Raw genomic sequence first — 10,905 nt, forward strand, 5'->3', positions numbered from 1 at the left:
ATTGTATTTTGATTGTCTGTTCGTTAGCAACCACAAACGTACGCAATCCAGCACTGGTATAAACCTGGAGACATACAGTAACATCGGAATGGCAAACATTTCTCGGGACGCAACACAGAACAGGCATAAATTCGGTATCAACAGACATATCAAAGTCAGCGGATATGGATATCTGTGGGAAAACAGTTGCGCTAGGTTGGAGCGTTTTCTGTGAAATGCTGTGTGTCATCCGAGCGCACAAAGCGATGCCAAGAGCAGACAGCTTCCAGGAGTAATTGGAGCCCATCGCCACTGTGGCATCAATTAGAACGCCAGGGAACTGTCACCCAGAGCGTGGGAGCCACAGAAATGTGTCGAGTATCCTCCCGGCAAAATGTCTTTAATTGTCCTTTCATTCATGAGGTAGTGTGCTAAATCCTTTCCACGCAAATGTTGATTATATACTTATGAGCTAGTTTGGTATAGCAGCTAAAAGGTGTTGTGGGAACATTTCTTTGTAATTCGAGTATTTTAGGATTTTGGTGACGTGGCCACCGCTAGAACTAGAGTACATTTATTTCCTCACATAATACAGTTGGCTTCTAAATGTTAATAAAAGCTTTGTTTGAGGTTCTTTAGTTACGCCACACCCGGTTATGTTCTAAATGAACATCTTCAGGCGACCTGCAGTTCAACGAGGCAAGTGAAAGACTTATAAAACGTATGCATAATATATCATATGTAGCTCACATCGAAAATTCACCAACAGTCTGCGTAACTAGTTCTATCAAAGTGGCGGAAATGTACCGGCTCGTGACTCATAAATGTACAACCGCCATCCAAAATGCTAGAAGGCACATTCTGGAACACAAGGACACTATATCACTTAGCCGACCCAGAACATTTACGTTATTCAGCTGTGGAGGCACAAAATGATCAAGATGACAGTTCATGTAACTGGCCAGTAACCAATGGTACGAGTTTTGGCCGACAGTTCTTGGAAGTGCAATTGTTTGGCATTGTTGCAAACTGATGAAGATTCCTAAAACTAATATCACTGTGAGATTTCACACCTGTCTTTTATGGAAGATGACTAACTTGGATTATGCTAAGAAAATTCATTTTACCTAGCTAATGGTAGGGAAACTGAGACACCTCATTAAGGCATAACATGTGTAAACAGCTCGAACTATGTGATTATTATTCTGGAATTCGACGTTTTTTTTTTATGGGTAACCAAGATTTAATTTACTGTTCTGATCCGCTAATAAACAGTTACACAGTACAACATCAAAATGTTTACTACTGCTGTCAAGGTGCATAGCGAAAGAGAGAGAGAGAGAGATAGAGTGTGAGAGAGAGAGATAAAGACAGACAGAGAGATAGAGAGAGAGAGATAGAGGGATAGAAAGAGAGAGAGACAGATAGAGTGTGTGTGAGAGAGAGACAGCAGAGAGAAAAAGAGTGAGAGAGATATGGGGAAAAATGTGGACACACGAATACTCTGCGTTGGGGAAGTTGGCAAGACTGCCTGCGAGCAGCCCCCTCATCACGGGGGAGTCCCCGGAGCCCCTGAATGGGCCGTGTCACCTCCTGGGGGAATCACGGCCTCACCGCGCCCGGTCGATGGCGCTCGTGTCTCTCGCTGGGATCTGGACGTCCGCAGTGCAGCGCAGACAACGCTAAAAAGGACCGCTACGTTTAGCTGCAGCAGTGCGATATTCGTCTCCATGTTCCATTTCATGTTCTCAAAAGAGTTTCTGATTCTGAACTCGGTATCTGGGTAATATTTATTGTAAATCGATACCTGTAAATTTTGTGTTACGGCCAGAACCAGAAAATGGTGTCAGTGGTTGTCAGATGTCTTAATTGTTTGTAGAGGAGACTGTTATACCTGGAGGATAGTACATCTAGAAACACAGAATACGAAGACTATTCGAAAAATAAGGTCCGATCGGTCGTGAAATGGAAACCACAGTGAACATCAAAAATTATTTTATTTGCGACAGTTTAGTACACCTCCCAGCTACTTCTCTACAAGGTCGCTGGTTCGACTTAGACATTTGTCATGACGTTGTACCAAATTTCCAATACCCCCTAATAGAAGGCAACCACCTGTGCTCTCTGCCCCATATCCCCACTGGTCCTCAGCTCATTGTCTGCGTCAACATTTTGTCTTAATGGCGAGCGGTTCTTGAGAGCAGAGATGAACATCAGAGGGAGCCAAGTCCGGGCTGTATGGGGAGTGTTCAAACACTTGCCATCGAAAACGCTGAAGGGGCGTCCTCGTTGCTCTTGCAGTGTGTGGCCGAGATGTTTCAGGAATTTGGAAATGCCTGACAGGTACGTTATGTGGGATTGCAGGAAATCAGGCGAAACATCGCGGGGGGAACCATACTTGCCGGGAGACGCTATTGTTATAGGCCTTCACGTCGTCGCTGTTTACTCAGAACTGAGAAGAGTGATCTGACGCGATCGACAGGCGTACTAGAGACACTGCCAAACACATCGGTGCAAAGCTTGATCGGTTTTTCACTGTCATTTCCATCTCCCGAACCATTGCGTCTTAATTTCCGAATAGGCCTTGTATTTTCTGGTCGGTGTTGTAATCTAGTGACTGATTTTAGATTCTCATAAACGAAGGCACACTATAGACCGCCATAATTCGTTTCCAACATTTTGTACTCCTTTGGTGTTGTGCGACATAAGGCCATGTTTTGTGCAATGTTTATAAATACTACGAGTTCAGTATGTTTCAGTGCTGTATACTATATAAATGCTGTTTTAAGGATATTATTAATTCTTCACTTACAGAGTTACCTAACAAGTAAAATTATATATAATTTTAAAACTACATAACGTTTGTACATTTAAGCCATAGTTCGTCAGTTGTGCACCATCTTGTACATCGAAATGGAAAGCTGTTTCCTCCATGGAACATGTGAGTTCCTTTAATGTCTTAACGATTTTCCCCGACTGGAAAACGGAAATTTGTGTTAGTTGCCAATAGCACCTGTTTCAAAAGGTTTTTAACTATTAACTGGTTTTTGACAATACTTTTTCATAATTTGATTTCACTTGCTCATTTCTTACTATTAAATACAGTATCGACACGATTTTCTCTATTACAACACCTTTATATTTGATAATTCCTAGCTAGATGGCCATGTTGCATCTTGGAATAGCTTTTTCGGGTTTGATAACAAATCTTACTTTGCTGGAGTATTTTTTGTAATTTGGGAAAGAGACGGCAGCACACACAATGCGAATTCTATCATTTCAAAATGGAATAAGGACATTTCTGTCACAGTGTTGGCTAGAGGCAAAACTCAGGTAAGTGTTGCAAAGTACACCATCCCTTATACCCAAGCACAATTTCTTATCTGAGCCAAATTGTTTTTGCCACTAAGTTGTTTCTTGCCAATTTCCAAATGGATACCGGTGGCCTTCTACGTAAAAAGAGTTGGAAAATTTGCACAGAACCATAGAGTAACAGTGAGAATTCGTCTATACTTGCCAGGTTACTGGCAAAAAGGACTTTCCTTTATACAAAATAAAGTTTATTAAAGTCAAATGCTCACATTAACTATTTTAATGGCTACATCGATTTTCACTTGTCATTTGCAATATCCCAAGGAATTGGGCTTTGCCGTAATATGTCGGGCGTCCCAACGTGTGAGTCTTCTTCCAGGAAACTGGCTGTTAATTGGAGTCTAACGAGTATGGTAGCTATGTGGCACCAGGTATATTATGCAGAGGTCACACAACGCTCGTAAATTACGGTCTTGCAGGTGTTGAAACGAATCTGTACGTTTGTATAGATTTTATGACGTTTCTATTTGAAGCAACAGGCGTATAAACGTGTGCAATAAATGGTGGGAACAATAATTATAGATAGGCACCGCCTATGTTGACTGTAGCAATACAGAGTGGTTAGAAAATTATTCCCATCTTGAATTCTTCATGTAGTAGACAATGGCTAAGCTCGTTGTTATGTAAAACTAAAGAGGTTACGTTTTATGAAGAGCCCAAGGTCTTGATGTGTTTTACGAACATAGTATCTTCCCTGATAGCAATGATTCTTTATAGTGCATTCATGAAACTATTAACTTAATAATCAGGTTCAGTTAACTTTCGAAAAAATGCAACTGGATTGACTCTTAAATTATATACTTCTGTTTGAGAACCACTTCTCTATATTTCACCATAATTAAAATTAAGCCGGCCGATGTGACCGAGCTGTTGTAGGCGCTTCAGTGTGGAACCACGCTGCTGCTACGGTCGCAGGTTCGAATCCTGCCTTGGGCATGGATGTGTGTGATGTCCTTAGGTTAGTTAGGTTTAAGTAGTTCTAAGTCTAGGGCACTGATGACCTCTGATGTTAAGTCCCATAGTGCTTTGAGCCATTTGAATTTTTTTAATCAAAATTAAAACACACTTGAATATAAACATGTACCATATGTTATCGAATCTTTACGTGTGCATATTATGTATTACATTTGAGAGAAGTCTATGACTTGACTCCCCATGTCTGTTCTCAACGAACCATTCTCACAGGTTCCACAATTCCAACTCTTTCCATAAAAAACAAAGTTAACAAAGATGTTACGTTTCGATAGTAGAAGTAGTTTCGTGGGTATCAATGTACTCAGACTACGATAACCTTTCTGTAGAAATCAAACAATGGAAAATCCAGAATGGAATGTAACAATATTACGAGAAAGAAAGTTTCTATTCACTATATAGCGGAGATGCTGAGTCGTAGATAGGCACAACAAAAAGACTCCCACAAGTTTAGCTTTCGCCCGTTACGGGCTTCGTCAGCAATAGACAGATATACGTGCGTACACACACACACACACACACACACACACACGCACGCAAATGCAAGTCACACACACGACTGCTGTCCCAGTTGCCTGAGACTGCAGTCGTGTGTGTGTATGTGTGTGTGTGTGTGTGTGTGTGTGCGTGTGCGTATATCTGTCTGTTGTTGACGAAGGCCTTAAGAGCCGAAAACTATAATTTTGAGAGTCTTTTTGTTGTGCCTATCTGCGACTCAGCATCTCCGCTATATAGTGAATAGAAACTTTCTTTCTCGTAATATTGTTTCTGTAGAAAATATTCGAAATACAAACATGTTTTGTAACGAATGAATGATTTCTTAATCATAAATACAATTTCTATAACGAATTTTTAATAATTAGTGTACTGCCAAAAGTAAGTTTATTTGGCAGTAACTGGCAAAAGTCACAAGTCTGATTTCAGACGGTTGTAAACGTTTTTTAGAGGTAAGGTGAAAATATAAAGAAAAAACTGCAGAAAAAGAATGGAATGGAAAGGTTCCTTTGATGCAGCGGTAACATCATATACTACCCACAATTGAGGATGTTTAGAGCATTATGGGCAGGGCTATCCAACCTCCTAGGGATTCTGGCGCTCTAACGCATCAGTTGAGCAGGATTCGGCACGATATCCCCCAGGAGGACATATTACAACACTATCAATCAACGCCAACCTGAATGACTGCTTGAAAAGGGTGAGATGTGGACCAACGCATTGTTGTCTTGCTCAATTTGTGAAGCCCTTTCTCTCACATAAGTCGTAGAATATTTCTGGAATAGTAATCGTTTGTTTGTCTGTACATGTACATCCACCGATTTTTATCCCATTCGGATACCTCCTTCATGGTGGTTCATTTTCTCTCTCTCTCTCTCTCTCTCTCTCAGAGTGTACAACGCTGCAACTTGCAGGCTTGGCTAGCACGTGCATTTATGTTCAAGCTTCGATTTCTCGCTGTGTTTCCGCATTTTTGTCCAACTAAAGTAACACAGACTGGTGAGCCAAATCATTACGAGCCTGGGCTTAACAGCTCTGTGTTACACCGTTACAGCGAAATGCAGTAGCGATTCGACAGGTCCTTGGTAGGTTTTCGGAGGTTCGCACCAGTTTGTTGACAATGAGCCGTCTGTGAGTGCCATCGCAGATGCGTTCCACTGGGTTCAAGTGAGGTTGATCTTGTAACCAACGAGATATTGTGTCCATTTCAAAACCCACGCTCCTGGAACCGCTGTAGTACAACTCGGACTACATAACGCGGACGGTTATCGTGCTGGAAGATACCATCGCCATCGGGGAAGACATCAAGCATGACAGGATGCAGGGGGTCCGGAAGAAAGTTCGCGTAGTCCACAGCTATCATTGTGCCTTCATCACTACCAAAATTCCAAGATGAAAGTGCCCATAGCGTATAACATAACATGGCCTTCACTAACCTGAGATCTGTGAAATTGTGTCAGATTAAGAAGCCCTCTGTCCCCCAGTTACCTAGAATGGATTGAAAATCATCGCATCTATCGGTTTACATCCAATTCGGATAATTCTTTCGTGGTGTGCCTTCTTTTTTTCATGGCATGTTTGGAGTGTAACCTGATATTGAAGCGAAGCGTGGACGAAAAACAGTTCAAGCAACAAGAGAATAGAAGGGTTTGGAATGTGGTGCGATGCCACTATAGAAAAATTATGGAAATTTGATGCGTAGATCCTATAGCTTTATAAGGCATTCTGAATGGGATCAACGAGTAAGGAAATTAATGGCACTTCTTGAACAGAAGAAGTTATCAGTTGACAGGACATTTCACGAAGCATTCAGGAACTGTGATTGATAATGGGGGGAAGTATGCAGTATAGAATAGTGAAGGGAGATCAAGGTTCAACTACAACAAGCGGGTTGAGATGGACGAAGTTTCCAGAGATGAAGAGGTTTACTCTGGATAGACAAAGTTTTCAGAATCAAGAAACGCAACAACTGCAATGGACTCACAGAGGCTAATAAGTATTGTAGAAGACACTAATGATGAATAACTGTGTTTAAACTTGTCTCTTATACGTGCTGTAAAGGTACCAGAATCATCATCGCGAGTTCATTGTTACGATGTGGTCTTGTGTTCGTTGTAAAACTACGAGGGAGTGCTGAAAAATAATGCTTCCGAATTGTTTAGAGGAAAACTCATAAAACTCTTTAAATAAAAAAAAAACATTATTAACGTTCTACATCCTTACACTTCATGTCTACACATTTGCAGCCCTCTGCCGCTACAGGGCTCCGAATTGTAGGGTGTAACATGGCGGTGTATAGCGTGAATACATCAGTGTGTGAGAAACAGCGAGCTGTAATCGAGTTTCGAATTCAGAGAGTTAGTCCACCCATGGAGCACACACTCCTTCGGCACGACAGTGCTTGGGTATATACGAGCACTGGAACTTCTGCAACAATCCGACACCTGAGATTCCCTGTCAACGATTGTTCACCCTACAATTCCAACTTGGCCCCATTGGATTTTCATCTAAAGAACACCTCCGAGGACTTTACTTTGACAATGGTGAAGCAATGCATGCCGAGGTGAGGTTGTGCCTCCATCAAAAATGTCAAACATTCTACAGTGACGCTATCAACATCGCCAGGGTGACTACGTTCAAAAATAAATACGTAGGCATTAAGAATAAATGTGTAGAATGCTAATAACGCTTGTTTTACTTAAAAAGCTTTAAGGGAATTCACGTAAAAATTTCGCATTACCTTTCAGCACGACCTAGCAGTATTGACATAATCACTTCGCCAAAATACTCCAGCATCAATATCAGTGCGCCAGGACGGCACCATAATCGTAAACTTACGTGTTTCTATCCCCATATTTTACACCTACAGCCCTTCGTCGCGCCGTTTCTATGTCGGCGTGACATTAAACCTTAAACTTCCTTCTATGTTCCCAGGGGACAGCTTTTTGTGTACCTTCTTTATGTAAGCGCCCCGGTGGTCCCGGTCGCCTATGGTGGACTGGAAGCCGAGCGTCGACCTCTCCAGTTGATAGGATGCTAGGAAATGACTGCGGACGCGCCAGAAACGCCAAAGAAACATTATTAATTCATGACACCTTTATTCCTGCCGAGTACAATGTGTCCCGCATAACACAGGCTGGCTGAGCTTGGTGATATCAACGACCTTCCCCGAGTCCTCTCTGACACCAGCTCCGGGCCGCACCAGTCTTCCTAGCGCAGTGCCGCGTGCTGTGACGTAGCGATGGAATGCCCTTACTTCAGCTGCACGTGGCTGGCGGCGCCCGGCTGGCCGGCCATCATGGCGGCGTACAGAGGGCAGCTGCGCGTAGGAGGCTCCGGGTTAGAGTCCCGGCGCTGTCGGTACCAGAAGTATTCTCGTAGTGCGGAGTGTACTCTATCCCACCCCGTCTTCTTCCTGCTCCTCCTGGTGGCTCTTCCGCAGTGGACGGGCGGAACGGGCTTCAGTCTCCCAGCGTCGTCGGCTCACCCGGTTGTGACGGCAGATCCACAGGGCCTAGGCCCCGCACGATCTCGACAACGGCTCACTGATGTCAGCATTGGCGGCGAGCGAGTCTGCAACGATGTCTGCTAATCCTCGCTTGATGATTGACAGCAGCAGCAGAGAGGACCAGAGCTGGTACTGTCCCCTCATGTCTGCTGTTGGATGGGCCGCCCTTACTGCAACATCTCCTTAATACACTCCTGGAAATGGAAAAAAGAACACATTGACACCGGTGTGTCAGACCCACCATACTTGCTCCGGACACTGCGAGAGGGCTGTACAAGCAATGATCACACGCACGGCACAGCGGACACACCAGGAACCGCGGTGTTGGCCGTCGAATGGCGCTAGCTGCGCAGCATTTGTGCACCGCCGCCGTCAGTGTCAGCCAGTTTGCCGTGGCATACGGAGCTCCATCGCAGTCTTTAACACTGGTAGCATGCCGCGACAGCGTGGACGTGAACCGTTATGTGCAGTTGACGGACTTTGAGCGAGGGCGTATAGTGGGCATGCGGGAGGCCGGGTGGACGTACCGCCGAATTGCTCAACACGTGGGGCGTGAGGTCTCCACAGTACATCGATGTTGTCGCCAGTGGTCGGCGGAAGGTGCACGTGCCCGTCGACCTGGGACCGGACCGCAGCGACGCACGGATGCACGCCAAGACCGTAGGATCCTACGCAGTGCCGTAGGGGACCGCACCGCCACTTCCCAGCAAATTAGGGGCACTGTTGCTCCTGGGGTATCGGCGAGGACCATTCGCAACCGTCTCCATGAAGCTGGGCTACGGTCCCGCACACCGTTAGGCCGTCTTCCGCTCACGCCCCACCATCGTGCAGCCCGCCTCCAGTGGTGTCGCGACAGGCGTGAATGGAGGGACGAATGGAGACGCGTCGTCTTCAGCGATGAGAGTCGCTTCTGCTTTGGTGCCAATGATGGTCGTATGCGTGTTTGGCGCCGTGCAGGTGAGCGCCACAATCAAGACTGCATACGACCGAGGCACACAGGGCCAACACCCGGCATCATGGTGTGGGGAGCGATCTCCTACATTGGCCGTACACCACTGGTGATCGTCGAGGGGACACTGAATAGTGCACAGTACATCCAAACCGTCATCGAACCCATCGTTCTACCATTCCTAGACCGGCAAGGGAACTTGCTGTTCCAACAGGACAATGCACGTCCGCATGTATCCCGTGCCACCCAACGTGCTCTAGAAGGTGTAAGTCAACTACCCTGGCCAGCAAGATCTCCGGATCTGTCCCCCATTGAGCATGTTTGGGACTGGATGAAGCGTCGTCTCACGCGGTCTGCACGTCCAGCACGAACGCTGGTCCAACTGAGGCGCCAGGTGGAAATGGCATGGCAAGCCGTTCCACAGGACTACATCCAGCATCTCTACGATCGTCTCCATGGGACAATAGCAGCCTGCATTGCTGCGAAAGGTGGATATACACTGTACTAGTGCCGACATTGTGCATGCTCTGTTGCCTGTGTCTATGTGCCTGTGGTTCTGTCAGTGTGATCATGTGATGTATCTGACCCCAGGAATGTGTCAATAAAGTTTCCCCTTCCTGGGACAATGAATTCACGGTGTTCTTATTTCAATTTCCAGGAGTGTAAATATTAATTAACATGTTGATCACTGAGCTGAGCGCTAAGCAGCGTCCCATTACACATCTAACTGCAAGTCTATCTGCGAGTGCCTTGTTGCTATCAAAGCTGGCGTATTTAAAGGAAACACGAGCGACATCCTGACGTCATGCTCGTTTGTAATGAATGCATTCGTTCCACTTATACTGCTGATTTATCTGTCGTACTCGCCCCTTAGGTGTTCTTGTGACAGAGTTACGTGTTGTTGGGCAGACGTATGCGAAGTTATGAAATGCAGTACAGCTGACGATATACCTCTGTCACCTCTGTCTTACAATCTACGAAAGTCTCCATCTAACACAAACCTGCATGCTAAGCAATTCTCTCTCTCCTGTTGTGTGTAACCAGGCCACTGCCCCTGCAGGACGACACATTCCGATACATGTGCAATCCTCTTACCTCTTGGCTAACCTACTGCCTCTGGCTCTCGGCATAGGCAATGAAACTTCGACAATATTCCACGTTTCCACCTCTTTACTATTCCGCGACACTACAGATAGAACGAGGCAACGGCCTTGGCGCAGTGGATATACCGGTTCCCATCAGATCACCGAAGTTAAGCGCTGTTGGGCGTGGCCAGCACTTGGATGGATGACCGTCTAGGCGGCCATGTGCTGTTGCCGTTTTTCGGGGCGCACTCAGCCTCGTGATGCGAATTGAGGAGCTACTCGACAGACTAGTAGTGGCTCCGGTCACAGAAAAACATCATAACGCCCCTCCTATCCGCATCCTGAGCTGAGGATGACACGGCGGTCGGATAGTCCCGATGGGCCACTTGCGGCCTGGACGGAGTGCTGCTGCTTTGATAGAACACCATCGTCGATTATTTCTGTAATAATTCCTCTGCTTCGAGTTTTTACTGAAACGAGCTTTGCTTCAGTGTGTAAAATCTAGATGAATAAAGAATAGTGTTAATTATCACACGAATAGAAAG

At 45.4% G+C, this 10,905-nt stretch overlaps 1 pseudogene; it reads left to right on the forward strand.

The window, feature by feature from the left end:
• Positions 1-10,476: 10,476 nt before the first annotated feature.
• LOC126208399 (5S ribosomal RNA) lies at positions 10,477-10,594 on the forward strand (annotated as a pseudogene).
• The last annotated feature ends 311 nt before the right edge of the window (positions 10,595-10,905 follow it).

This window comes from Schistocerca nitens, chromosome 1 (genome assembly GCF_023898315.1).
Source record: "Schistocerca nitens isolate TAMUIC-IGC-003100 chromosome 1, iqSchNite1.1, whole genome shotgun sequence".
NCBI classification, from domain to species: domain Eukaryota; kingdom Metazoa; phylum Arthropoda; class Insecta; order Orthoptera; family Acrididae; genus Schistocerca; species Schistocerca nitens.